General features: G+C 37.9%; 1 protein-coding gene across 5 annotated transcripts in view; it reads left to right on the top strand.

Moving 5' to 3' along the window:
• bsk (mitogen-activated protein kinase dJNK) overlaps positions 1–21,918 on the top strand; it is a 662,508-nt gene that overhangs the window by 466,608 nt on the left and 173,982 nt on the right. The window lies entirely within an intron of this gene.

The following is a 21,918-nucleotide window of genomic DNA, read 5'->3' as shown; positions in this document are numbered from 1 at the left end:
AGTGTCTAACTGTGCATTTTAAAACAGAAGTGGACTGATAGTCTTTGAAAAGAACTGAGGAGGGTAAATCTCCAACCAGACATGGGCTAGGACAGAACTAAATGGAGACAGGGAATCTATTGTATGTAGCGGACCCTGCCACCTGGCGGGACAAACTCTGAATAATAATAATAATAATAATAATAATAATAATAATAATAATAATAATAATAATAATAATTGTTACGGAGATATCCGTGGTAGTTAGAGGTGAAAGAAGGTGCGGGCTGGAATAGGTCTCAACTACAAAATTAAAGTTAATTTAAAACTTTAACAAAGGTTATATTTTCGACACTTAACAATGGTAACATAGAATTTGAAAACATAACAAGTCAACAACAAGCCAAAATCAAATACAAAGAAATTACAAGTGTTAGGGGATAATTACAAGGTCCGGGCTTCGAGCCCCACAATCACAAATCTTGAGCTATTAGCCCAACTTTACTCAGGGTACAAAATAGAACAAAGGGGCAGAAAACCCCATCATGCCAAGGAGCACTTGCTCCTAATTACAATGTTAAGCCTCCTAGAGGCACGCAGAGATCAAATTTAGGAAAGAGCAGACCCGCTCTCAATTTTACAAGCCTATCAAAGGCCACAACAAACTTCACTCCAAATTGCCCTCAAGGCCCAAATATAATGGTACAGGGGTACCACGTACCCAATCTACTGGGTCTGCACAGGAAGGAAAACAAAACGAGTTCAAAAAATGGCCCAAAATACAAAATTGAATGGAGGCGATTACCTGCACTCTTACACTAAAGTTTTTTGTTTAAAAACCTATGTGGTGCTAGGCCGATAATACAGGGGCTAATCCCAAGCTAGAGGGGTGACCCGTATGAGAAAACTTTTAACACATTAAGTAGGAGAAGAAACGGTTACGGAAACGTGGTCACCTTAATTTCAAAAATGAAGGGGAGCTCGAGAGGGTGAAGCACTCTCTATCCCCGCTTTACAGTAAAAGATATTTGTAGATTTTACATAGACAGAAAAGGAATTTACATTTTAAAGAGATGGGTTACATATTAAAGGATTCGAAACCTCCCCGAGAGTTAAACTGCTGCGCTAGCAAGAAATAAAGATGTTAACAGGCCATTACCTTGTTGAAGAACTGCTGCTTGGAGAAAGAGGCGCGTCCCGTCCCCTGCTACATATTCACACACTGAATTAGATGTTATATTAGTGGCACGGAGACAAGAAAATCAGCAGTTTTTATACCCTCGTGGAAAATTCGAGACCTTTCAGGAATGAGTAGACACACCCCCTCAATTTTATTGGATAGCTAAAAGTTACACATCAACATCGAAAAAGAAAGACACTATTGGTCAGAAATTAATTACAAAAATTAGAGATTTGTTAAATTCAAAACAGGCGGAAAGAAAGGATAACTGTTGCCAACCCACAAACCACAGAGCAAAATTTAGTAAAAACAAAACTTAGGAATACAATATTTCTTCAGGAGAGTACATTCCTTTACACCAGGGTGCGTTATCATAGTTTTTGGTAGAGACATCTGTTAGAGATTGTCCACACTCCTTAATCGTTCAAAAACACTCAGTGACATCTTCTGAATAACCGTGGAATTAGTTCACTAGTTAAAGTTCCAAGTTTCTCCAGTAGAGAAGTTTCAATTGGCGCAAGATTTGAACTTGCGTCGTGGAGATGTACCGCCCGGTACAATAATAATAATAATAATAATAATAATAATAATAATAATAATAATAATAATAATAATAATAATAATAATAATAATAATAATTGTAATGGTATTGCAGATTTAATTTTGCGATTGTTTTAAAAGTAGCGTTTTCAAATATATATTTTTTGTGAATTAAATACTGTTTTAAAGAAATTTTCCAGTAAAAACTTATCAATGTGAAAGAAAGGAAATGTGTGTATCAGAGTTTGAACGTGGATACATTTAAAGTGAAGTAAAATATTTTGAAGTTTTGATTTTTCATTATGAAGAATATTTTTTAAACTCAAACATAATTATAAGTACCAGTAGTTCAAACTGTCCTCCTTTAATTGTGTATAAATCTGTTTATACTGTTATATCTGTAATTATATAACGAGAGCTCGAGAATTTATCTAGAGAAAATCTGGATCTAGAATTGTATTTATTTTGACTTTTTAGGGAATAACTACAACATTAAATAATAATAAAATAATAATAAAAAATTATAAATAAACCCGGGATCCCCTAGGCCAAAGGCCAGCACGGTAACCATTTAGCCATAGAAGTGTGAAAAAAAAAAATCGAATGCGTAGGTATTCATAAACTATGGGGAGAACACAATTTTCAGCATGGAAATATAGCCTACTGTTTTATTTTTGCATTTTAAACTCTTTGAGCCGCAGTTTCCTAATATGTCGGCTGTCGACTTCTTCAGAATAACACGGTTACGTCCTGTTGATTGTGCGGTCTGCGGTCAAATGTAATATTGACGACGTTTCAGTGCGATAAACTGGTGAATGTATATAAAAACAAGTGCACGTAGGTGCGATAAATAGCCATTCAGATTTCTAGGATAGTCAATATTCCGAATTTTTTTAAAAAAAATGTAATTGTCAGTCGAAGAATGGAAGGCCTTCACTATCAAAAATTCACAAGTAGACAGCGTAGATGACGTCATATCTAAATGTTTACACATCACACTTTTGCCCGTAGTAATTATTAATTTTCACAGATTATTGAACTTATTTAGCAGATGAATTTGCTTTCTTCTCTTCCCAGGGTCTCTGCATCCTCTCGTTGTATTTTTTCTTCCGCTCTTCCGTCCATACACTTGTGGTTCTCCTCTTGGATTGGCACAAAGGGTGTGCGTGTGGAGCTCTGCGAAGACAGGGCTCATCCATCTCTTATCTATCTATCCTCTTGGATTTAAAAAAAAACATGTTTATTCACCAATGTTCTAAAGCTAGGCCTGTCCCATATAATTTCACATGTTATGCTGATTTCTTGAAAGTCTTTTTCAATTTCGAGGTATCATTAAATATCATTTTAGTAAGTCTTTCACTGTCCATTCTTTGAATATGGCCCTAAAATTTCAGTCGTTCTTTTCTAATAGTGCCGGGTATTTTCTCAGAATGGTCATATAATTCAGGAGACCTTCTTTCCATCTACACTCCTTCTATGCATGCTGGGCCAAATATTTATTATTATTATTATTATTATTATTATTATTATTATTATTATTATTATTATTATTATTATTATTATTTATTATTAACAAATACATTGCAAATGGGAAATATCCCGGTGGCAATGATCACTTACAGTAGTGTAATAATAAAGTAAAGTTAACATAATCACCCCACAAGAACAACAACAACAACAACAACAACAAACAACAAGAGTACAACAAGATTCCATGGGAAGAAAATATTACAAGAAATACTACTGGTTTAACATTCTAAATCCAGCATCATCGTATTATACAGTTTCATACACAACTTAATTATTTCCATGCTTAACACTGTGGCTTACAAAACCAGCTTACTACAAACTACAAGTTATAATAAAGTAAGGTTAAAACATAATTTCCCAACGACAACAACTACAACAACAAGAGTACAACAAGCAATTCCTAAGAACTTTCCTTTCTTGTTTTCCTGAAGTGTTAGTCAGTGATCTGCCTCCAGTGATCAAGGTTTTTGATGCATGTAATGATTCAGTTTAATTACATTGTTATGGTGCTGATTTTTGTTGTATCTGTTCCATGTGAATCCGTACGCTTTTTTGTAATTTAGAAATTCTCTCTCTGTTTGCTTCTCGATGGTTTGGTCATTTACCCTAATGGTTTGAATATATTTACCCGAGAGATTTTGACAAACTGATTTATGAAAGGTTCTTTGCTTAAGTATTGAGGAGATCCTTATATAGTATATCGGGTTTTCTCATAGGAGATTTCGCGTCCAATTTGTAGATGCAGTTGCATGAAGTTTTTCCCAGGGACTGAATTGCTTCTTGTCTATTGTTAGAAATTAGAATCACCAGATCATCTGCGAAACCCAAACATTTGATGTGAATTTTATCTTTAACTGGCTTACCGATATTAATCTATTTTGTTGATTTTCCCATTTATTATTATTATTATTACTAGTGTTGCCATAAGACCTGGCAGAAACGGTGCGACGAATAGCCAGGAACAAAGCTCTTCTTCGTAATAAGAACTACTTTGTGCATTTGTTTTGCTCCTCCCACTCATTCACTCATTAGAGAAAATCAAACTACCCTATAGACATGTCTCACCGCGCTAATGCTCTGTCACTTTCTACCATTTCGGCGCACTGCAGCTTGCAGCGCTCATTATTGTAACGTGCACAGACTTCTGATCGATATTACTTCTCCGCCCCTGAATTTCCTGGTTGTATTCACGTGATTGAGCAGTCCATAAATATCCTCTCGAGGTAAGTTCATAAAAAAGTGTTCTTTGTTTCTTTCCTAGTTCTAACGAGCTAGTGATCAATCACCAAGCCGCAGTTCCTCTCTGTTCCAGATAAAACATACGGCTTACTTTGTGGAGGCAGCCTCTTGTGGTTAGTGATGCGTCGTTATCAAGAACAATACACTGCGGTTGAGTGAAGTAATGATAGTTTCCTTTAAAGTATTTAGTAACCTTGAGCGCCCGCTTGTTGGCCATGACCGTTAAGGCGTGAAAACTTCATGGTATGACATCGTGGTTAACTGGTTTGAACCCCGTTGGTCGAAAAAATGTTCACCATCAGAATGTTGGCCGGCAGATCGTGTGCCAGAAGCCTGGGTTTAATTCCAAATCTCTCCACAGTGCTCATACGAAGTGAGGGCTGTTGATAGTGATTCGTCCGTCGGATGGAGACGTTAAGCCTTGAGAAGACTCCTTGGTGCTATTCTTCAGGAGTCGGCTATGTACCGGCACCGGGTTTCAATCTGTCCCTTCCTAATTTCACATAAAACGTCATTCCTTCCATCACATTAAGTCCTATGATGAGGTTGACGTCAGGAAGGGCATCCGGTCGTAAATCAACTCGCTACGAAGATCCATCTCGCTTCATACCCGACCCCGTAGAGAAACGGAACAAGGATTGGTCATACATAAAACCTTTCTTTACGGATTTATCATTTAAATAATGATTTTTCTACGACTTTTGTAATAATAATAATAATAATAATAATAATAATAATAATAATAATAATAATAATAATAATAATCGTATGGCCTCAGCTACCATGTGCAGGAATTTGACTCCATTCAGGGTGCCTGTGTATTAGTTCAAACATTCCGTTAACTCGGCCAGATGAGAGAGAAGTTGGAACTCTATTGGGCGACATATTGCTTACTTTTAATTAATTTTGCCGGACAAACACTGGTTATATCACCAGTGGTAGTTAACATGCCGATATTTATTTATTTATTTATTTATCATGCCTTTGTAGGTGGCGAAGTTAGGGCTCTTGGCCCTCTCTTACACTTAACCACTGTACACATCATTGAGAGCAGAGTTTGAGTACGACATGGAGTGCGGAAAGGACAGTTTTCGTCCGTCATAAATCCGACTGTCTTTGTCGGTTTTGAACCCGCGATCTTAGAATTCGGAGGTCAACGCACTACAGCTAAGTCGCAGAGGGAATGGTTTACGAATCAGAACCGACATTAATACAGAGATAAATTGTTGTACACTAGACAACAACAAGGAAACAAAATATAAGGATTCTTAAAGATTAGCATTTTAGAGACGGAATTCGAATACGTCAGCCTCATGTCGGTAGATTTACTGACACGTAAAAGAACTCCTGCGGGACTAAATTCAGGTACCTCGGCGTCTCCGAAAACCGTAAAAGTAGTTACTGATACGTAAAGCAAATGACATTATTATTATTATTATTATTATTATTATTATTATTATTATTATTATTATTATTATTATTACTATTTGATTCGTTATGCCCGACTAAGAAGCGCGTGTGAACTTATTTAGCACAATGTTTCTTCTTGTCTTCTCAAAATCTCTTCATCCTTTCGTTGTGCTTCTTTTTGCGTTCTTCCGTCCATCCTGTAGCTTGTCTTTTAGGTTGATCAGCAAAACTGCGTTTGTTTATGAGATTTCTGAATGTTTTTCTGTCTTGCAAGATTTCTTCCTTTATACCAATTTCCCGAAGATCTTTGTTTTTTTAAGCCAGTTGTGATTTTTTTAGAGATACTGCGAGATTTAGTATTTTCTTTTGTTAGCCTATTGTTATCCATCCTGATCAGGTGGCCATAGAATTTTAGTGTTCTTTTTCTAATAGTGTTTGTAATTTTTTCTGTTACTTGATAGATTACATTTTCACCCAAATATAATTTTCGCATTTAGGTCCTAAAATTTTCCTGAGAATTTTCCTCTCTTGTTTATCGATATTTTTTAATTTGTGATATGCCACCAATTATCAGACTTTCTAATACATAAAACCTTCTGCTTTGACAACTGTGTTGTAGTTTTGTAATTTTTCGTTTTGGGTTTTAGATTTTTAATTGTATCTGCTCCAGACAATTTTGTATGTTTATTATTATTATTATTATTATTATTATTATTATTATTATTATTATTATTATTATTATTATTATTATTATTATTATTATTAAACTCGGGTGAGGACACGCGGGACAAACATTGCAAGTTCCTTCAGGAGCTAATTTTACTTCAACTAATTTGTTTTTGTTTTTAGTTTCCATGTACGACATTGTCGAATGAAATGCAAAATTATTTTGAAAAGCATGCATTTCATTTTCAGGGTACGTCAGTGGACATAACCGTGCCATCGTAGATTACCTGGTATTGTTCGATAGCATTTTATGTTCCTGCTTTCTGCGTATTAACATATCCCTCCAATTGAATAATTGATTTTTGTTTTATAAAGCCGCTGTGAAAGCGTTTACTCTGGCGGAAAAGCGTTGAGCTTGCAAGCGCGCGGTTTTGGTGATTAGCCGGCTCGAGTGGACAATTAAACGAATTACGGCTTGTCTGGGCGCTCATTGTTCTAGCCTTCTTATTTTATCGTGACTGTGTCCACTCTTGTAATCGCGTTAGCTCAAGAGTTATGCTCACTAATTTGTCGACACACAGATGACGGAAATCAAATCTTCAGGACGACATTGTCTCTGACATGGATGACGTGTGACTACACATTAAAGTTTATGCTGCATTTATGTTGATGCATTTGTGCCGTAACTGGTCCTGTTATTCATAATCATCATGTGCAATCAGTAGGGCCGGATGTTTATGTCACGTCATATGTTTATCTTTAAATTATTTCCGTGGAAAATACAAGTTAAGCATGATTTTATCTACGGTGACTATTTCCCGCGAATTTTCGTGTTTTTGTCATATTTTTATCTTTTTGAATAACCTACAACCTGTCTTCCAGTCATTGACCGGGTCAGGGATGTAATGAATGAATCATATATAGGCTATTAGTACGATGGGGTCGCCACTCCCAAAGTGGATTTAGTAATGACTGATATATGCTATGAAATGAGAATGGAGAGCGTTGCTGGAATGAAAGATGACAGGGAAAACCGGAGTACCCGGAGAAAAACCTGTCCCGCATTCGCTTTTTCCAGCACAAATCCCACATGGAATGATCGGAATTTGAACCACGGTATCCAGCGGCGAGAGGTCGACGTGCTGCCGTCTGAGCCACGGAGGCTCTTTTATCTTTTTATTCCATTTATATTTATCTGAATAAGGAGAGAAGCTGTGTAGAAGGAGACATATGATGAGTGTAAAGCGACAGAAAGGTGAGCCTCAACTGGACTCTAATGATTTGACGTGTTTCAAATATGGCCCAATAACATCCTGCAATATTGAGCGTCCTTTTCCCGTTACAAGTCAGTGTTGCGTGAAAATAGAAGATCATTCCTATTTGAAAACTTTAATATATTATGTAATTTGCTATTGTAATTATTTCTGATCGCCGATCAAAATGTGACATTTATTTCATTCTGTACAGAGTCGAGAGTTACCTTTGGAATGAGTAGTTAAATAAATTCAAAATATGATAATAAAATTAATATTATTACTAAAGCCCGGATTTTTATGCAGTTTCAGGTTAGATTGCAAACTAATTTGGTTAGTAGGAAGTGTCGGCCACTCGCTCTTCCATAACGTAGCAAGAGCAACAAGAAATATAGGGGTTCTGATGGGACGTACCTCTCATGTTTATGCAAACCCCGTAGCATAACCGTTGTGAAGGTAGACTATACTTGCTACTCGCTGCAATAAGTTTGCATTCTAACCTATTAATGCATAAAAATCCGGACTCTAATTATTACTTATTTATTATTATTGACAGTTCTAGATTTTAAAAGTATATTTTCAATATAATGTTTAATTTAAACAGTGGCAAAATTTTGAAGTTTTCGAAAATGTGACCAAAAAATACATTTTTGGTCATAAATGTTTGCATATTTCTAACATTTCTAGGTCATAAACATCTGGGCCCTAGTAATCATTCTTGAGACTGGTTTGTCCCTGTGATGAATGGCCTCCAGGTGGATGTGTCGTGCGTGAGCTGCCCTTATAACCTCTCCGTAGTTCTTCAGTGCCTCCGTCTGTGGATTAGTTGTAGAGTGTTGGCCTCCCGATCCCAAGAGTGTGGATCCAGACCCGGCAGAGGTAGTCGGATATCTGAAGGGTAGGAAGAAGTCCATTCGAAATACCATGTCGTACGGTGTACCACATCTCTGGTAACACATCCGGTGTTTACCCAATAAAATTAATTAAAATTCAACCATAGATCGCCCAACAGAGGTTGTATTTCTTTGCCATTGATAGAGTTCGTCGAAATGTACACGCAGGCAACCTTGATCGTGTCAAACCAGAATGCCTGTACACTGTACCTGAGGCCATATAGGTATCATCATCATCATCTTTGTCGATGGTTAGACTCAGTTTCTAACGATTTAAAGATAAGAGGTATAGAACTAAATGAGGCCACATCACTAGTTGCTAATAGAGGATTGTGGAGAGGTTTAGTAAATTCACAGAGGCTTGCAGACTGAACGCTAAAAGGCATAACGGTCTGTAATGATGTTGTATTTTTTTATTTATATTTTCGAAATTCCTCCTCAGCTTTAACTGTGTGACTTCTGATTACAGTTTCACACCGAATACCATCCTTCACTACGTACTAGATATACCTGAACTGTTTCAGTTGTTGGATTTCTTCTAGCTTTATGGTAGCTTGCAAAATATGTGGGCGTTAACTTATCATCAGAAGTATTGCCTTTTTGAGATTGATTTTCATTCCATACTTCGTGCCTGTCATTGAGACACTATACTATTCTTGTTAAGAGTGTTTAAATTTCCTGTCGGGAACCCCAGATCATGGGTAAGTTTAATATTCTGGATAATTCTTCCTCCAACTTTCACAATGGTATCGATATTCTTTATGGACTGAATCGGGATAAATTCGGCAAAGGCATTGAACAGTCCTGGTGAGATCAGGCATTTTTATCTCACCCCCTTACAAATCTTTCCACATCCTGTTCCTTTTATTTTTCCGAGCCTAGCAATAACATGCTTATGTTGGTATTGATTTTTTAAATTGTTATTTTTTCCGTGGTTTCCCATTTTCACACCAGGCAAATGCCGGGGCTGTACCTTAATTAAGGCCACGGCCACTTCCTTCCAGTTCCTAGGCATGTTCTATCCCATCGTCGCAAAAGACCTATCTGTGTCGGTGCGACGTTAAGAAAAAAATTGTTATTCACATTCAGTTGTGACTGAAAATATTAGATCTTTGTGAACTTAAGTAACGTGCCACGCATATTGTTTAATTAATCTTTGGCTGTATAAGGATTTGTGTTTGAAGAGTTTGCAGAGTCAGCTAGCTGAGGAACACATTGTGCCTTTAACAAACATTTCCGGTTTAATAGTGTGTTCTTTATTTTTCACACTTTAATTTTTTGAATAATAATAATAATGTGTCTTACAGGTATGTTACAGGATCGTAATTGTTATATTTAGTGTTCGGCAGAGTGGAAAACTTAGTTACATTAATTGAGGCGATACTGGAAAGTATGGCTATATTTTAAACATTTTATGAAAATTGTTGTTGTTGTTAGTCGTTTAGTCGCTTTGGACTCTCCGTGACCCCATAGACCACAGTGCGCCATTTCTTCCTGCCGTATACTATTTTCCGAAGTCTTTCTAAATTGAGAGCCGTGGCTTCCTTGATGCCATCAATCCACCTCGTCCGTTGTCGCCCGCTTCTCCTGTTACCATCAGTCTTCCCCAGCATTAAGGTCTTTTCCAGTGAATCATGTTTTCTCATAATATATATATATTTACGTTTTCAAAATTATCTTGGTTTTGACTATTTTCGTAAAAGAGTATTTATGATAGTACATACCTCATTTTTATTGGTTCCGGGCTCGGAAACCACTCATCTTATTTACAAAAATTTATCATGGGTTTATATACGTGCTATAGCACCCATGAAAACGTTATCATCATTCTTAACGTAGTATTGTCGGGTTGAAGAAGTTAATACGTACAATGAACTACTGTCGGTTACTGCTTAACAGAAGAACAAAGCAAATCATTGGAGGTGAGAAAGGAAATAGACGACAATTGTTCTTACCTGCCTTTCCCTTACAAGGACAATACAGTTCACTATTTTTCTGAATGGTTAAATAAATCATAAATGGAGTTTATCAGTCACATTTGTAAACACTGGAGTTATATCTTATTGCTGCTCACACGTGGTTTTATATTTGCTTTCATTGTGGATAGGCGTTTTCACCCTATAATTCGATATTTTCTGACTGACTGACGAACCGCCCAAGGTCATTAAGCGGACTGAGGTGAAGATCATAATAGATGTATATACGTTCAGAAATTAACTTCGTTATTAAGAGCCAGATGCTATGATGTTGATTAAGTAGTGACTCAGATCGATAATATCAGGCATGACGCAAATAAATATCACCTGAGAAATTCACCGATATATCACAAAGAAAATTGTTAAGCTGAAAGAAACTTTAATGCTAATATCATGAAGCATTATCGATGCATCACAATCTAATGCAAGATTAAATCGCATTTATCCGCGAAAGCCTTAACTATAATTCTTGTTAAAATAAAAACAACCGCAACTTCAGCAGCTTCCTATTTGACGCAAACTATAGATGTGTGTGGGTTTGGAAATTCAAGATAGTCTATTTTAAGAAAATTTCTTTATGGTTCGATGTAAGTACGATTTGAAAATAAAATGTACTGTGAACAATCATTGAAGATATATTATTGAGGTGCGAATGAAATTGTACACCTGCGTAAAAATCTGACTAATTATTATTGTTATTGTTATTATTATTATAGTCAGGGCTCAAAATATCCTGAAATACGGGTCTGGCGCCATGTTTTTCTGACCTTTTATTCTCAGTTTTTACCTGTCTTTTTCTGACATAAATTTGCAAGTGCTTTTCTTCACTTCTTCAAAGTCCATGGTAGAACTCACAAGGTGGTTCTTGAAATGGTTCGTCGATGTTTCAAACTCCCTTTCTCCAAAATTTTGATCATATGATTTTTATGTGGACGGATAAATGAATTAAAACAAATTATAATAAATTCCGTATAATTACGAGTGTGGATTACAAGGAGAGAACAGTAGTACCAGATCTTCTCTCCAAGATGACAAAGTGGGCTTTGGTGCACGATAGAGCAGCGCACCTGGAAGAAAGGTTTCTCAAAAGTGAACATAGCATTGGAATGTTCACGTGCGTATTTCATACGTTTACCTGCCAGAAGTGAAGAAACTAGAGAATGTTGGAGAGAGGGAGATCGAAACATCGGCGAAGCATTTCAAGAACCAACTTGTGAGTTCTACCATGGACTTTGAAAAAGTGAAGCAAAGCACTTGCAAAGTTATAACAGAAAAAGACGGATCTCCAATTTTAGGGAAGTTGGTTCGTATTGTTTCAGTGTTATCTGCATGAGGTGTTCGTTGTGAGAGAGGGTTTAGTTTAATGAACCTAATAAATAACAATTTGAGGTCATCAGTGAGGTTCGGCAGCCTTAGTAATTTAATGTTTACTAACATGAATGGTTCATCATTAGATAATTTTGATCCATCCAGAACATTGATAAATTGGTATTTCAGTGCCCAGACTACAAGAAGGTATGTGCGTGGTTATAAAACGCACAAAATACACATTGCTGCTTTTCAGAATTACACTTATATTGCCTTCATTTACTGTAATCTTCGAGCCTATTCACTAAGTTTGTACTCATTATACCAGTAACTGTAATGTAATGTAAGGCCAAAACATGCAGGCCTATGCATCAAACTGTATTTGTATTACTGTGGCGGCTGGTTTTCATAACTGGCGCCCAAGTCAGAAGAATGTTTTCGAGCCAAGATGATGATGATGATGATGATGATGATTATGATAATAATAATAATAATGTCGTTATCTATATTTTACAGTCTCGTGGAGGTCCAAGATCCTATCAGCCTACCGTATCGAACGCTCAACGTAGTACTGCGATTGTGTATTGGGTTGCCAGCTTCGAGGCACGAATAACGATGACTGCGTAACGAATTGTGAATTGAAATTAGTTCACTTTGGAACAGTACCAGAAAAAAAGAAGTGTAGGATATTCTTGTACACGTTCAAAGTTCGACTCGTGCAGTAAATGGGCCGCCCCTGCAGGATCTTACTAGGCTACCCACTAGTCTCTTCCGTCGTGTGGGCTGCCGCGCGACCACGGCGTACTCAATCAATAGCAGCATTTCACTCGTCTCGAGTGCGTGTGCTTTACGGGCCTTTTTATACTGCATTAAAGGAGTCTCCAAACACCGCTGTACTTACAGTGAATGGTTTGAACTTTAATATTGACCACCAGTGCCGTGTTGCGGCCCTGTGTACTGTTACATAATTGTACGGTATAGAACGAGTGCCGTCTTCTCCTGACTTGTCAGGTTTTCGCTTTCTGTACTTGTCGTGTTTCTTCTGTTATTGTTGCATTATTTTAGTAGCTAGTTCTGTGAGGTTCGGCACTCCCGATTGCTTACTCGTATGTGCATTGTTCTGTCGTGGTAACTGCAGTAATATGCCAAACTCTATTATTAGGGGACTGGGATTGGGATAAGTGTCCCAGGAACAAATGAAACGGTTTCCTTGTGAGAAACTTACAGTATTATAGACCACCGCTCTTTCTTTTCATAGCACGTAACATGTTGGTTTCTGTTTTAGTTGGTGGGGGGTAGGCTTGAGAAAGGAATTCTGTGACATGATATGCGTAGCTTATTGGAAAATTACTCTGTTTATAAAATATCTCCGTCTATTCACCTTATCTAAAATTGGTTACTCGGTTCCTAACGAATCACGTCTACGCAGTGAACACTGCACTGATCATACAAGTTCCCTGCCATTGTACAGATATGATCGTTATGAATGGTTTTACCAACCGAAGTAGTTCGTTCTTGATTTACACGGAGTGGACATTCTTATGCTCAGTGCGTTGCCTCTTTCTTCATTCACTGCTCACGATGCAAATCAAAAGTCTGTTTTGATCATTTTGTGAACTCTGACCATGAAGACTTTGTGAAATGTAATTCTTATCTCCCATTGATTATCTTCCATTTCTAAATCAGATGCCTTTTATATAAGAGCTCTGCATTAGCGAGTATGAAGACCGTCGGTTAGATCAGGGATTCTTAACCTTTCTTGGCCTAGACCCAAAGTTAACTGGGCGGTAAGCTTGGCGACCCTTGGACCTATTTTGAAGTTAAAACAGTGCTGATATAATAATATGCCGGCTCCGCGGTCTAGGTGGCTGCCTCTTAACCGGAGACCGTGAGTTCGATTCCCGGCCAGGTCATGAATTTTTTACCTGGGCTAGTTTGAGGTCCTCTCAGCTTACGTGATATCAGTTGAGGAGCTACCTGACGGTGAGATAGCGGCTCCTGTCTAGAAAGCCAAGAATAACGGCCGAAAGGATTCGTCGTGCCGACCACCTCGTAATCTGCAGGCCTTTGGGCTGAGCAGCGGTCGCTTGGTAGGCCAAGGCCCTTTGAGGCTGTTACGCCATGGGGTTTGGTTTAACAGTGCTAATATAAAAATACAAAGTAAATTAGTGCAGAAATGTTTTAATATGAATGATTAAGTATATGGTTGTAGTATTTCCTAATAAAATATAATCTTAATATTTTTAAGGCATATTGTTGCACAAATAATTTGTAATGTGATTGAAAATGCAAGTATTTTGTAAACCAAAATGTTAAAAAACAAAATTATTCACATTACTTGAGTGCGATCCTTGGCCTTGTACACAGTTGAAAACTCTTCAAATCGTGGTTATTTCTTTGAAAGGCAGCATCTCAAGTCATGATCTACTTGTAATCAGCTTCTAAGTTCAATTTTCATTATAGAAAGTGTAGAAAATTCCACTTCACATAGATTTGTTGTCAAAAACGGAAGTAACACGTAAATAAATTCATTGCCCAAAATTATTTTTTTAAATTCAGTTTTATCCGAAAGAAACATATTGTCTAAGTTTGTTTTTGAAATTGTGACGCAAACTTTTTCATCACTTTGGACTTTGAGTTCTTCCTGCAGACCAACAATGTCTGAAAAGTGTTTAGACAAGTCTTCATCGCCAATATGAAATGGATTGCAAACCCAAATATATTTGACCATTACTTCAGGAATGTAGCGATCTAACTCATGCTTTAGTTTCTACAGTGCTCTGAGCAGGTTTAAAGTCGGGAAAGAAGCCTTTCCTTGTCGTCTATTTCCTTTTTCAGTTCCCACTTTCCTTTAAATGCTGTCAACATCTGTTAGGCCAATCTCACTGTGATCGTGGCCTTGCATTGAGGAGTTCGAATTATTAAGTTCCGCAAATACATCAATATCCACTTTTGTTTAAATAACTGGGAAGTCAAAGGATTATTCTGGGATATTTTATAGTTTAAAAAGTACTCTACTTAACTTGTTTTTATTTTATTTTTGTTGAGAAGCTACGGCCATCCATCCCGGAAGTCTCAGTGATTTTTGGGTCGCGACCCAAAGGTTAGAACCCTTGCGTTAAATGAAATAGTCTGGCGCCTGGCTATGCATACAAACCGCTAAGCTTTCATGTGAAGCAGTATTGTATACTACAACCTAGTATGAAACATCCGCCCCAGTCTCTCTCTGTCAAATATGTGCCCTCAGGTAATTACTTTGTTTGCCATAGAATCATACCTCTTCCATCAGCAGCAACATAGTTTTACGGTACGGTGGGTTTTCACTCCTACTTTGAGTGAGTTTTGTTATTTCATTTATACATCAGTCATTTATTACTGCAATTATTTTTTATAACATGAATCTTCAGTAACGAGTTAGGAATGGCAAATTCTTACGGACACAATATATAATATCGTCGCTTAGGGACTACTGCCGGGCGAGTTGGCCGTGCAGTTAGGAGCGTGCAGCTGTGAGCTCGCATCCGGGAGATAGTGGGTCCGAACCCCACTGTCGGCAGCCCTGAAGATGGTTTTCCATCGTTTCCAATTTTCACACCAGGAAAATGCTGGGGCAGTACATTAATTAAGGCCATGGTCGCTTCCTTCCCATTCCTAGGCCTTTCCTGTCCTATCGGCGTCATAAGACCTACAGTATCTGTCGGCGCGACATAAAGCAAGTAGCAAAAAAAAAAAAAAAAAAAAGGAACTACTACCTCGTAAGAACAAAGTTCAATCTTTTACATCAGAAGTAAAGAAACATAATATACGACCGTAAAAATGGTTCAGAAGTCTTAGGAATTTGTCTCTTATAATGAAATACCTTAATGAAGTTTTACGTAAGAGAAATTGGTCTGTTAGTTACGCGGTACTAGCCGCTGCATTTGGCTGTATTCCGTTTGCTACGCGGTTTTGTTTGTTATTGTATTGTATTGTATTATTATTATTATTATTATTAATTAGAAACAGTCGTATCAGCACATTATTTTAGTGTTTAAGAAACAGCCGTCGCATTATGTTCATTGACGGGTCGAAGTCTTACCGAGTTTAAACCTGTTTATTCAGACTTGTTTCTCACACCACTCGAAGGAAAATTCTGCATAGTTTCCCTATGATCAAGATTTTCCATTATTAGCGAATTTTGTGCGTGTGAACTAGACTCTGTGTGGAGCTTTCATCAACAACACTGTGCTTTGCCGATCATGTAGTGGGTTAGGTTCTTCGTCTAATTAACCTGTCCGTGATTATCAATTTTCTTGCTCAATGGAAACTTCTGATTAACGGATACGAAGTTAGCAGGCCTATTTCAAAATAGACTTTTAACGTATTTGTTCGCGTTCTGTACATATAGTACGTGCTGAACAGATGATGAGTACAGAACAAAAATGGCCAACCGGCCACTAGTAGGATCAGATTTCGCATCGGATACTTTTTCCAGTTGAGCTATGGTGGCGTAGGTGATACATGTTGTGTAGGAATGGATCTGAGCTACAGCTAGACTGTAGAGTACGCACAAGTCGCCCGTTGTGGGTGAATTCAATTGTCATAGCTTTACTGCTAGATGTTACGGTGAACCACATAATTGCAATAACTGATAAGAGCATCCGACGCGAAATCGGAAGGCTGTAGACTGTGTTTCCACTGGTGTTCGGTGGGCCATTTTTGTTCCCTTTGGTTTGTGCTGAACGCGACCAATTACATTGATGTTTATTTCGAGTACAATGTGGTCGTGAAAATTAAATATTCATTTCTATAGTATTTCTTCCTCTGGTTCTGGCGTATTATATGCTCTTTCCTAATGTCGTTTTAATTTTCCAAGCTACGAAAAGATATTTGGAAAGCCTCTTTGGATCTCTCGTCATTCCGAGGAATTTTTGGATGGAAAAAGTTTCCGAAGTTTCACTTCGTAATCTCTTACTCTTGTACACAATAATACACTAAATGTATTGGATATCACGTACGAATTCAGAGCTGATAACTCTGTTACTCTTAACCACTCATTGTGATCTACAGAGAGAGTACGAAATCTTATCTTTACTGCTTGGAAGTTGAATTTTTTTCTCGAGTGTTCGAAAACGAGGCCCAACATAAAATGTGTTCATTCTGAGTCATTGTAAGCCAGAAAATGGTGGGTTTATTTTTCTTTTGTTTTTCATTATTCGGTGTTTGTGGCGTTTTAGTCCTTTCAAGCATATTTTGATCTTAACAACCTTTTATGCATCTTCGTGTTCTTTAGAGTACAATTTTACTTCTCGTTCTCAATTCGAATCATCATTAGTTCATCCATCACCTCTTAAATATCTTTTCTGTAGTGAATGCATATTTTTGAAGCGTGCCTGAGAGGAGAGAAAATGAAGTGAAAAATGAAACTAGCGCTTGAAAAACACCAGGGGTATCAGATCATGTGCAAGATAAGTGAAATATTGAAAAGAGAAAATGTTGTTGTGAATGTTTTTGAAGAGGTAGATCTCACTTGCTTCAAGTATGATCCCTTTACGTCCGCTGATGTGGAAAGAAGTTTCTCGCTTTTTCGCAACGTGCTGTCTGAAAACCGACGATCCTTTACAGCCAAGAACCTACAGATGACTAAGGTCATATAGTGAAAATCCAACTGAGGTACGGTTTCCCAATTCCAATTTCTGTAACGCTGGTGTAGTTAAGCCAAATATGATTCAGTTATGATAATTTCAATTTCTTTCGCCAGTATGTCCACTTTGGGTTCGCTGAATTCATTCTAGGTGGGAAAAAAATATTTCATTCTAAATTCCGCAAGAACTTTCTTAACAAACACGGAATTCCTGTTTTTAAATTATGTTAATCTAAAAATATATACTGTCTGAAAGAAGAAGAAGTGTTTTACTCATATATTTTTGCACTGCATTTTGCATACCACCGTAATTTTGAATTTTAAACATCATATTCCTTCATTAAACATGTAATTAAGACTAAAATCTTGAATGAATTTGGATTGCATTTTTACGTCCTTTTTTTAGGTGATTTGTAGGTTTTCAACTTCCGAGCCCTACTTATCTCTGCCATGAAGTCAGCGTCTGAGTTTTCCTCGCGAAACGGCGTGAAAGCTGTTCCAGATCCTGAATATGGATTTTGAGATCCAGTAATATACTGTACTGAGTACCTGATGAGAACATGACCAAATGGACGCATATTAACGAAATGTTCCGTATACTCGTAGTTATGTTTTATGATGATAATGCAGTTTAAAGAATATAATGTAATAATCTCCAGACATTAGTTGCTGATCTTGCTATGGAATGTGAGTCAGTCGGCTTGAAGATGAACCTTTCCAAAACAAAAGTCATGTCCAACAAGTGGGTCACAGCAGGAATTGTGAACATGAAAAACATGCCGTTAGAGAAGGTCAATGAATATATCTATCTGGGCCAGTTGATGAATATGAAAGGTGATATAAGACCAGAAAATTTTCGACGCATTAAGCTAGGATGGCAGGTGTGTGGAGGAAACTCAACTGTCTTCAGATCAAATATGGCAGTAAATCTGAAGAAAATAGTTTATGATCAGTGCATTCTACCTATGCTGACTTATGGCTGTGAGACCTGGACACTGAAGAAATTACGAAATGGAAACTAAGGACAGCGCAGAGAGGCATGGAAAGGTCAATGCTGGGTTTTACAAGGAAAGATAAGGAGAAAGCAGACGGCATCAAGTCAGTCACTAAAGTTAATGACATTCTTGAGAGAATAGCCACCTTAAAATGGCAATGGGCTGGACATATTGCTCGAAGAGAAGGTGACAGATGGACGAAGCTAGTGTTAGAATGGAGTCCAACAGATCATCAAATGTTAGAGGAGGACCGCCAGACAGATGGGACAAAGACATCAAGAGAATAGCTGGTGCTACCTGGCAGAGACCTGCTTAAGACCGTTCTACCTGGAGAGTTCTGCTAAAGACGTATCTGAGTTCATGACTTAAAGAGGCCACATCATGTGATGATAGAATTGGCTGCTGCTGATGATGATTATGATGATGATGATGAATATAATTATCTACCATGATTATTGTAAATAGGAAGACTATCGATCTTACTGAAGACTTCAACTACTAATTTTCGGTCCATCGCCGTATAGTTTTGTATGTCCAGTCCTGTAATATCTACTTCATGAAAATCTTTGTTGACCTACTTTAAGTTCTTTTCCACTAATATAACCCTCCGCTAGGACGTCAATCAGTGTAGAATGGCAGGATGTATGGATTTATCAAGACAGATGGCACTTTTTAATTATTCTTCGCAGTGATTGTGTCTGCTTTATCTTTTGTGGAAATTCGGGAAGTTCAACTGACAAGAGAAAATTATGCACTGTGAAACGTATGCCTCATGCAGTAAAAACATGGTATGCTAAGAAGGCAAGTTTGAAAAGCATGGCCTGCTTATGTTACATTAGAGTAGTTGCAGATTTAGTATTGGACATTTTGGGTTTACTTATTACCTTATTCACCATCTGTAAGATTTTGAAACTTTACTACCAGATGTTACGGTGAACCGCATAATTATCTGCATAACATCTCTTTTGAAATGAATCGAAAATGTTTTTGTTCCAGACTGAAATAAATTCAGTCCTCCACGGAGGATATGAAAACACAAGAAGATATTTTTGTAAACACGCATAGTATTACATTGTGAGACAGCTAAGCAGCACTCGGCCTCAAATAGAAAAACAAGTAGAACACAATTGCAGCAGAAGAAGCACTAAAATAAAGCGAGCATCCTGAAGAACAACATACAATGCAGACAGTGTGTGCAGGAAGGAGACAGAAACTGCGCATCATTGTATGCGTATGTGAGGCTCTAGCCTGCAAGAGATACACTGTATTTAGGAATATAATAGTTGAGCCAAAGGAATTATATACTGACTCAGTACTGCGACTGTACACTTTTGTTAAGAAAACTGGAATAATGGGCTGGTGTCAGTTCCAAATAGGATAGTACAATAAGCTTGTAGGTTGCAGTGAATCCAGAGCAATGCTGACGGACCTTTATGACTCTTTAAAAAGAAAAGTAGAGTCGCCCGTACGATTATTTGTAGGCTGTTCATAGCTCTATTAGTCGACCATAATTACCTTGTGAGTGTGAGCCTGTATTGTTCCGACTTAGGCATGTGTCTCACTACTGGAGTACTGTATTGGCGTTCTCGATATTTTGTGATAGCTATTTCTTCGGTAGTTAGCCAACCCTCCCCCTGTCTTCTCCCATCCGTAACAGTTTATGGGAGTTGTACCCACGCTGGCGCGCACACCCAATTATTGATCGCGTGTTTACGAACAGGGACGGCGCTGCATGGAAATTCAGAATCTCAGCTGTGCTGCAGAAACACCCACGCCCTTGTCTGCGGTCGGAACTACGCTTTTCTCCTCTTGAATCCCAGCACAAGGCTCGAGAAAGAAGGCGACTTATTGCTTAAGGTAGTCTTTATGGAATTGCATTATTGCCTTCATTTTCTGCAAATTTGCTCAAATCAAATACGATAGTTCAGTCCAATCTGTGCTAAATACCATATTGATGTCCGGCTCCATGGCTAAATTAGTAGTGTGTTGGCCTTTGGTCACAGAGGTCCCGGGTTCGATTCCAGGCAGGGTCGGGAATTTTAACCATAATTGGTTAATTCCGCTGACACGGGGGCAGGATGTATTTGTCGTCATCATCATCATATCATCCTCATAACGACGCGCAAGTCGCCTACGGAAGTCAACTCAAAATACCTGCAACTGGCGAGCCAAACTTGTCCTCGGACACTACCGGCACTAAAAGCCATTACACCATTTCATACTGTATTGATCTTAGCAATAAAGTTTTATTGCAGCCAATGGCCATATATAAATTGATTCTAGTCTTTACCATATTCATGTAAGGTCTTTTCTCTTTTGCTACACTTATTGAAGTGGTATCGGTCACATATTTTCCCACATAATGCGTGTGCATTCGTCGCTTGGTTCGTGATATATCTCTTTTACACATAGCTTATGATGAAATCCGTGTACAGCCAGCCTGTTGATAGCACTGCGCATGTTCTTATTTGGGCCCATCCAGTCTCTCCTTGTCATAGCATCCGTCACGTAAAACTCCGGCCAGATTTCTTCTCTTTTGCTTAACCTCAGATTTAGGTGAGCAATGGCTTGAGGTGTCGATGGTACAGAAATATATCTAAGGTCCTCGATAAGAAAAGACTCCTGAGCTAACTCATAAGCTAGTTTAGATGGGGATGTCTTAGAAATACCTAATATTCTTTTCAGAAAGGTAGCTTTCACTTTTTCAAGGGTAGTTAGGTCTGATGTTGATAATTTGTCCCAGATTAAATCTATGCCATATGCCAGAACGGGTAGTATCTTTGCATGAAAAAGTTTCATTGCCAAGCCTATTGGTTGGGTCTTATATATCATAAATTCGTCTTATTGCTGCTGCTGCTCTTTCCCTCACATGTATTTTGAACGAAGATCCTGACGTTTGTAGAGTGATGCCGAGGTAACGAAACTTATTTACTGTAGTCAAGTCTACCCCTGCATATGAAATTCCATCTGTCGCTGCTATTCTTCCTCCTTTTCTGAAAACCATACAGACCGTCTTGTCCTTGTTAACCTGAAAGTCGTTTGTTTCGGCCCATTCCTGTAGTCTATCTACCGCGATCTGAAGGTCTTCTCTGCTTCTCGATCCTATTATCATGTCATCTGCGTAGGCATCAAGCACTGTCGATAGATTATCTGTTATTCTTGTGATGTCTGTTGTAGCTACGTTAAAAAGCGTAGGGCTAATGGGGTCTCCTTGTGACACACCGTTTGTTTGAGTGATGGGGGAAGAGAGTGATACCCCATCATCTATTCTCACACTATTGTAGGCTAGAAGGTTATTTATTACAATCTTAAGTTCATTGTCTGCT

Source organism: Anabrus simplex, chromosome 1 (genome assembly GCF_040414725.1).
Source record: "Anabrus simplex isolate iqAnaSimp1 chromosome 1, ASM4041472v1, whole genome shotgun sequence".
NCBI lineage: Eukaryota > Metazoa > Arthropoda > Insecta > Orthoptera > Tettigoniidae > Anabrus > Anabrus simplex.
Note: the sequence above shows the minus strand (reverse complement) of the source record. Positions and strands in the feature narration are given on the sequence as shown.